Consider the following 8,669-nt stretch of genomic DNA (forward strand, 5'->3'; position numbering starts at 1 on the left):
CACAGCACTTGTGTATATTTGTACATATTTATTATTCTATTAATTATGTGTATATATCTATAATTATATTTATTTTGATGCTATTGATGCCTGTCTACTTGTTTTGTTGTCTGTCTCCCCCTTCTAAACTGTGAGACATAGACTATGTCTAATCTGATTAGCTTGTATCTATCCCAGTGCTTAGTACAGTGCCTGGCACATGGTAAATGCCTAACAAATGCCATAAAAAGAGAGCCAGATGAGACCAAGATACAGTGTGTAGGTTGGTGTTAGAGAAGCAGAATATGTAGGCTGGGTTGTAGTAGGAAATCGGTGAGGTAAAGTAGCTGAGATACAGTGACTTGCCTAAGGTCGCTAAAGGAGCTGGCAATCTAACAGAGGATCATATCACAGAGAAGCAGCGTGGCTCAGTGGAAAGAGCACAGGCTTTGGAGTCAGAGGTCGTGGGTTCAAATCCCCGCTCCACCAATTGTCAGCTGTGTGACTTTGGGCAAGTCACTTCACTTCTCTGGGCCTCAGTTACCTCATCTGTAAAATGGGGATTAAGACTGTGAGCCCCCTGTGGGGCAACCTGATCACCTTGTAACCTCCCCAGTGCGTAGAACAGTGCTTTGCACATAGTAAGTGCTTAATAAAGGCCATTATTATTATTATATATCACTCAATCATATTTATTGAGCACTTACTGTGTGCAGAGCATGGTATTAAGCGCATGGAGGAGGACAGTATAACAGAGTTGGTAGACATAACCCCTGCCCACAATGAGCTCATATCTACCAACTCTATTGTACTTTCCAAAAGTGATTTGTGCAGAGTATTGCACAAAGTAGGCACTCAATAAATACCTCTCATCATTTGACTCTGTACCAAGTAGCTTTGAAGCTGGCCAGACATCACAGGACACAAAGAAAAGTGTTTTGTGAGACCATTTGCTTGCGAGTCAGAGCCCAGCCACCCCGGAATTATAGACCTTTCATCCAAATCTTCTTTGACCATTCTAATATTTTAGGCCTACATGACTTCCCGAAATCACAAATGGCACTTATTCAAATGTTCCTTTTTCTATTCAGGGGAATCACTTTTTTCTTTATATAAATAAATCAGCTTTTCATTATTATTAACCATACATAAAGAAAACACAGTCATTTCAGTCAGTCATCATATATCTAAGGAAATCTATATCAGAAATAGAAGTTATTCTTTTAATGTAAGGGGGAAAAAAGTGAACGAAATTTGGAATGTCATTTAGAAAGAACAGCTATTCTTTGAGCGGATCTTTCCCCCCATAAGTAATAGTAGCCTGTAGAGCTGTTAAAATGATTATTATACCCAAAAATTACCTGTAATTCAGATACCCGCAGGGTTTTTAGAGAAGTGCCTAATTTCACTGTGAAGGAAAGGAAAAAGTTCCTCCCCACTGCACCCTCAAATTGTCGCCAATAAAATGATTCTGTAATGAACTCCTTTCCTAACAAAGTTGTGAATTTGGTCTTAGCAAATCACTTTGAAATTAACTGTACTATTGAATCGCTTCTACCCAAATATTCCTCTATAAACAAAGCAGCACCCCAAATATTTCATGTAAGAAGAAATTTGACTGCATTTCTATGAGTGCAAGTCAACCTGTTTTTCCTTGAAAAAAAATTATAGCTGTGAGAATGGATAAAGACATTCTTTAGGAGAATCAAAGGCAAGAGGGAAGTTAGAGGTATCTTTAGCCCCACTATTTTAAACTTTTAATCAAATCATTTCACAATAATAGGTTGACTCGAATCAATCATTTCCATTTTTAAAACTGACCAAAATTGGACGGAATCACTGTCCCATTGTATTCTTTTCTTACTCTCTGGGAAAGTATTGCCTGCCGATAACTTTTCAGTCCTGAAAAACAAGCTAGCATGAGCTGTTCATGTTGAATTGAGTCAGTCTGCTTTCACACATTTGAACTAGGATAATTTTGTTGAAATCCAGAGCTTTGTCCGGATTTAGGCGAGGACCTGTCAAAAATCAACCAATCAGTCATTGGTTTTTGTTGAACATTTACTATGTGCAGGACACTGTATTAAACGCTTAGGAAGGTACAACAGAGTTGGTAGATGAGATCCCTACCCACAAGGAGATTGCAATCTACTGGGGAAATCGTAGAGTATAAGAATATTTACACAAGTGCTGTGGATCTGGGGGTGGATACCAGAGTGCTTAAGAAAGTCTGGAAAGTAAACATGTAAGGAGAGCTAAGCCTTTATGGAATCAGTACTGGTCACTTTGCGTGGTTCTTTCCAACTCATCCCTGGAATTGGTTGCTGCCAGTATATGATGGTCATTTAAATGATTGCAGTGTAGGGATGTTTATTCATTTTCATTACAGCTGTCCAGGCCATGAGCCCCATAAAGATGAAATGATTTCAGAACTATTTCAATTTAGCAGAGGGGCACCAAAGGGTTTGTCAGTGACCCTGAAATGAAGTTTTATAATCCTTGCATAACAGCCTTAATGAATAGCTCATTGGAGAAACACTGGGACATGGGGTTTAATTACTCCGTCTGCATCATATCTCCGAGAGATTGGCTTGTTACACGATCCTGACCTGAAACTAAAAAAAGGACCTTAGTTTGGTATTCGTGAAGGAAATAGTGAACCTGCACAACCAACCTAAAGCATCAATAGGAAATGAAAATAGATAACTGTGATGTGAAATGTGATGGACAATTAAAACGCTACCTCAGGGCCAGCAATTATGAAGAACTCCCAGTTCTGAAGAGAACTGTGATCGGTAGTCATTGCTAAGGACTGGACAATTTTTCAAGACAGTTGGCTTGTCCTTTTTGTCTCACAACAGTGATTTTTGGGTTGCAATGGGAAATGTAAGGATGTCTTCAGTTAACTGCTTATAACATCCAATTAAATGCATTCCTAGGTACTGCAGGGCAGCTGGCATCTGCGAGCTAGTGGCCTTAGCATCCTTTTATGCAAAGTCACCTCTTCCTACACTGGGGCTGTAGAAAATGGGAATCGTGTAAAGCATCCAGGCACTAGGAACTAATTGAAAAATAATGATAGTGTGTTGAGAATGAAATTGAAACCACATTGGACATAAATATTTACGGTGACTTATAAAAATTAAATGGCAAGCTTAGGAATTCTGAAGACCTAGAATGAGTTCAAGGAAGAGAGAGTTGGATTTCCTTTCCTAACTAGGCAAATGTTTTCTTTCGGCCACATCTGCTGAATCGACGGAGTGACGGTGATGGGGATGGTTCTTATTAAGCACTTACTGTGTGCCAAGCCGACCCAGGCTTTTAAATCTGTGCATGTAATACGTTGGAGAAATGGAGACCAAGTTAAGGGAATTGGATGGCGATGCCTGAGGTCAATAAGGACCAGTTACATCTATGTGGCTGCTCTAGTCTAGGCAAAGGGCGATAGTGGGATGTCACGTACTGTATAAACTACCTTAATAACCATGGCTCACTAGGGTAAATTATGCTTCCTGGTATACCTTCACCTCATTTATGTAAGCATAGTCTGTTCTCCTGTGTTGCCTGGTTAAGCAATCTGCTGTAGGGGATTACCAGCATTCATTCATTCAGTTGTATTTATTGAGCACTTACTATATGCAGAGCATCAAGTGGTAGTCCCAAAGATACTCAGTACAAGGTGAACATCAGTATGATGTTTTACTGTTGTTTTCCATGACAGTTTCTACCTCCGCCAATGCAATGATGATGATGGCATTTATTAAGCACTTATTATGTGCAAAGCACTGTTCTAAGCACTGGGATGGTTACAAGGTGATCAGGTTGCCCCACGGGGGGCTCACAGTCTTAATCCCCATTTTACAGATGAGGTAACTGAGGCACAGAGAAGTTAAGTGACTTGCCCAAAGTCACACAGCTGACAATTTGCGGAGCTGAGATTTGAACCCATGACCTCTGATTCCAAAGCCCGGGCTCTTTCCACTGAGCCACGCTGCTTCACTGCTTCTTTATGCAATAACAACTCCAGTGCATATCTTGCTGCCAACAAGCTATATCTTGGGTAATTCATTCAATCGTATTTATCGAGCGCTTATTGTATTCAGAGCACTGTACTAAGCACTTGGAAGAGCACAATATAACAGTAAACAGACTCCCTGCCCACAACAAGCTTACTGTCTAGTCATTCTTTTTGCTTCAGTTACCTCATCTGTAAAATGGGGATTCAAAATCTGTTCTACTTCCCCCATAGACTGTGAACCCCATGTGGGACAGGAGTAGTTCAGTTCTTAGCCAAGAGTGAGCACTTTAGAAATAGAACAGCTATTATTATCATTATTATTATCTATCCCCCCGATTCTTCCTAACCCTGAAGTCCTTCAAAGCGCAGGCAAACCTATTCAGATTTCCTGCTAAAGGAGAGACAGCTGTGCCGTCTGACAGCATATTTAGTGTTTGAACATTGCTAACTCCAAATGGCCAGGACCAGAATCAGTGTCATATTGCATTTACAAAGCTTGCAACTGTCCAAGAGATTCTTCTTTCCCCACCACTCACATTTACAGATATAATCTGGCCTTCAGTTGAGTTGTCTTCTAATGTAAGGACGCTTTGCTCTGTATTCTACAAAATCTAAAACAAAATGTAATCTCCTCTTCCTATTAGAGTAAAGGTCACTTGATTGACCTTTTCAATGTCTAGCCATTCAACTTTTTTGACATAATGAAAGAAGGGATCGAATCAATTAAAAAAAAACTTTCTGGAATATACTTCTTTCGTGAGAAGAAGCGTGGCTCAATAGAAAAAGCACGGGCTTTGGAGTCAGAAGTCATGGGTTCAAATCTTTGGGCAAGTCACTTAACTTCTCTGTGCCTCAGTTACCTCATCTGTAAAATGGGGATGAAGACTGTGAGCCCCCCTTGGGACAACCTGATCACCTTGTAACCTCCCCAGCGCTTAGAACAGAGCTTTGCACATAGTAAGTGCTTAATAAATGCCATTATTATTATTATTACGAGGGGTGATCATTTTCATAAAGAGAAGTGGAAGAGGCATATAGAACAATAATCATGTATACTTTAAAAATGGAGTATAACGGATTTAAAATTGTGCATTTCTAATGACAAAGTTCTACATTTTAGAATATAGACTTCATATTCTGTAGAAAATTTAATAATCACCAAGTGTGTTGCATTATTCTGCATGCTTGAAACAGTCTTCCTATCGCAGCTGCTGGAGCAGTGAATTTCCTTGGGAAGCAGTTGGATCATATTTGCTTGCATATTAATGAAACTAAGATTTTACTAGTCTGATTTCAACACTTCTGTTGCCACTTTAACTGATTATGGCCCTAGATAATTGCTACAGTGAATTCCATATTTAGGGGAAACAAAATGTTTTGATGACAAACATGTTCCCTGTCAAAGACTGAGGAGATTGATTTGAATTCAGATTGTGCAATAGAAACAAATATGTAAACTCATTAGCTAGACAAGATCTAGGTTTGCAGCTCCTGAGGAAAAAAATGATGTGGACAGCATTAAGATGAAGTCAGAGGCAACTTTATTCAGTGATACTAGCCTTGCCAGGAAACAGCATCTCAAGTAATCATTTTTGTTGAAGAAACTATTGAATTTTTTATGTAAGGCGATAAATATGTCACTAATATTTCTCTTGAAGGGTCAAAACTTCAGGAAAGATAATAGAACCCAGAAGTCATGTTATTACATTGATTATTCAGAACATTAAGAAATCCCTTCTTTATGACACATGGATAAATTGAAGTGAATAAAATCTACCACAAATCAAGATGGTGTGGAAACTTAGCGTTGTCTAAGAGGAAAAAACAAGATGGTGAAAAAAAGTACTTATTCCACTTCCTGTAGGTGAATTGAGGTACCAACACCCTTTCCATGTGGGAGACTATGCTCTCTAGCCATCATTCAGTACCAGGTAATGGTGATCATCATCTCTATGCTGGATGCTGTCATCTGATGGCACCCTAGGTAAAGTGTGGTGCCAGAACCAGGGAAGATTAGATTAAATAAACTATCACCTTGGTCTTTGGTCAGAAGAAATAAATGATCTAATCCTTTGGTTCTTAGATTTTGAGACCCATGTGGGTCAGGATCTGTGATCGATCTGGTAACACTGCATCTTTTCCAGCCATTATCATTATTATTATCGCTATATTGTTGTTACATTGAATGAAGATGTTTATTCCTAGTTTCTAGACTGCATGATCATAATAAATACAAAGTTTCATCTCATCTTCCAGACCCTAGGCATATGGTCAAGTGCTTGGAATAACTCCCAACAAGCAAGCTGACATTTCAGTAATGGACAAAGAGCTTTCATTATTTTCTAAAAGCCAAGTGAATGTGTGTTTGAAAATGTATTCTACAGATTACAAATGCTCTGAAATAGCTCAAAACAGCTTGTACTGGTGTGTCACCAATTTGCTAATTCAATCATATTAATTGAGCACTTACTGTGTGCTCAGCACTGTATTAAGTGTGTGGGAGAGTACAATATAACAATAAATGGACACATTCCCTGCCCATAAGGAACTAACAGTCTAGAGGGGAGTTAATGGTCTAGAGGAAACTTACAGCCTAGAGGGATTTGCCCGATATGTTTCATGTATGATTTTTCAATCTATTTAGTTTCAAATTCAAAGCCATCAGAAAAATCAGATTCTGATTTGACTCTCAAGCTCCACAGGATGCACTGTTCTCATGCACTGAGTATTGCTGAAATGGAGGTTGCGAAAGCAAGACTTCTGAGTGATTAGAAGTTTCTAAATGTGGGGACATCTACAGTGGCCGTGCCAGTTACTTGTTATCCAAAACAGTCTGAAAATCAGAAATGCTTTATTTCTCTTTTCTACAGATGAGAAATGCTTGGGCCTCATAGGCACCTCATTTCCACCTTATTCTCCCTCCCTGCCTCATCAACCCAGGTAGTTGGGGCCATACTCCTAAGCACTTAGTCATTTACCACACCCCACAGCCTTACAGAACTTAGGTCTGTACCTTTATATTTGTTGACTTCCCCTTTTCTTGTTTAATGCCATTGAGTCATCTCCGACCCACAGTGACACCATGGACACATCTCTCCCAGAACGCCCCACCTCCATCTGCAATCATTCTGGTAGTGGATCCATAGAGTTTTCTTGGTAAAAATACAGAAGTGGTTTACCATTGCCTCCTTCCACGCAGTCAAATTGAGTCTCCACCCTCAGCCCTCTTCCATGCTGCTGCTGCCCAGCACGGGTGAGTTTTGACTTGTAGCAGATTGCCTTCCACTTGCTGGCCTCTGCCCAAGCTAGGAGTGGAATGGGTAAGCCTCTGCTTGACTCTCCCTCCCATAGTCGAGACTGCTAGAGTACTGGAAACTCTCCAGATGTGACCCTGAAAGGGGTTGCTTCCCATACCTGTAATTTGTTTTAACGTTTCTCTCTCCTATTAGATGGTAAGCTCCTAGAGGGCAGGGATCGTTTCTGCTTATTCTACTCTCCCAAGTGCAGAGTACAGTGTTCTGCACTCAGTAAATCCTCAATAAATACCATTGAATGATTCAAGGAATGTAGTCAGATTGATAAACAAAACAAAACTCCCTTGTTCCTTACAAATACAGCTTAGTATCATCTTAAATAAAAAGTTAGCCACAAGAAACATTTCACTCTCCCCTTTCATTCTCACAGTCTCCCTACCACCACTTTTGTCTTCCCCTTTCTCTTTTCTGCTACTCCACTTCTGCCCAAAAAGCACTGTTTCACATAACCTCTATAGTATGGGAGTAATTTATGGCTTGTTTCCATTATTAAAGTGATCCATTTTTTTACAACACCCCCCCACATGCAACAAGCATTATCCAATAAGAAAAAGTGGTAGAAATATGCTAACCAAAAGCCTGATAATTACACAATCTTTAAATTAATTAACGAGCCAAAGGCAGCTAAACATTAGCATTTAGAGCGAGCTCTGCCACATTAACCACTAATGAGTTCATTTGAATCCATCATGCAACCCATTTTTGAAAGCACAGGCCCTATTTAATCATATTCAATCAGATTTAATAATGAAATTATGAACACAAGGCATTGTTGAGTGTGAAATTAGCATAGAATTTTAATTGTTAAATACATTTCTAGTCTCTACTCCCGGCTAAGTGATAATGTGATGTGAAAATTGACGATCTAACTGAATGTGCGTGTGTGTGCGCATGCAGTAATAAGTAATTCCAAAATATTCTGACTGCGGATGACCATTTTAAAGAAAGATAGTCACCTATTTTTAATTGTAACTCTGCCCAGATGTCCATTAATCTCTTCTTATACTTAAGAACAAGGAATATGTGGAATGCACTCGGTCTCCAACATCGAAGTTATACTCACTGAGTGCGATAGGTGAGCAGAACGAAGACATTGGGATACCCAAACAGCTACAATAAGGAGAGCTGCAAATGGGAAACTGTAAGCAAGGAAGGCAGAGGAGGAATTTTAGGGAAGTGGTAAAACAGTCTCAGGCAATGCTGCATCCTGGCCGAAAACTGGGAGTCAGTTGCTGAGGATAGACCAATACCGTGGTGCTTTGCATTGAAAGGAGAATGGCTCTCTTTGAGCAGAGGCTTTGCATGTGAAGAAAGATTGGGAAGCGAGAGAGAAAACAGGCCAGATGCTGAAAACATTA

General features: G+C 39.7%; 1 non-coding gene across 1 annotated transcript; it reads right to left on the bottom strand.

The window, feature by feature from the left end:
* Nucleotides 1–7,260: 7,260 nt before the first annotated feature.
* LOC119934859 lies at nt 7,261–7,398 on the bottom strand. Its single transcript, XR_005453025.1, has one exon. It is a non-coding gene; the product is annotated as a small nucleolar RNA SNORA7 (small nucleolar RNA).
* Nucleotides 7,399–8,669: the final 1,271 nt, after the last annotated feature.

The sequence above is a fragment of the Tachyglossus aculeatus genome, chromosome 1, assembly GCF_015852505.1.
Source record: "Tachyglossus aculeatus isolate mTacAcu1 chromosome 1, mTacAcu1.pri, whole genome shotgun sequence".
NCBI lineage: Eukaryota > Metazoa > Chordata > Mammalia > Monotremata > Tachyglossidae > Tachyglossus > Tachyglossus aculeatus.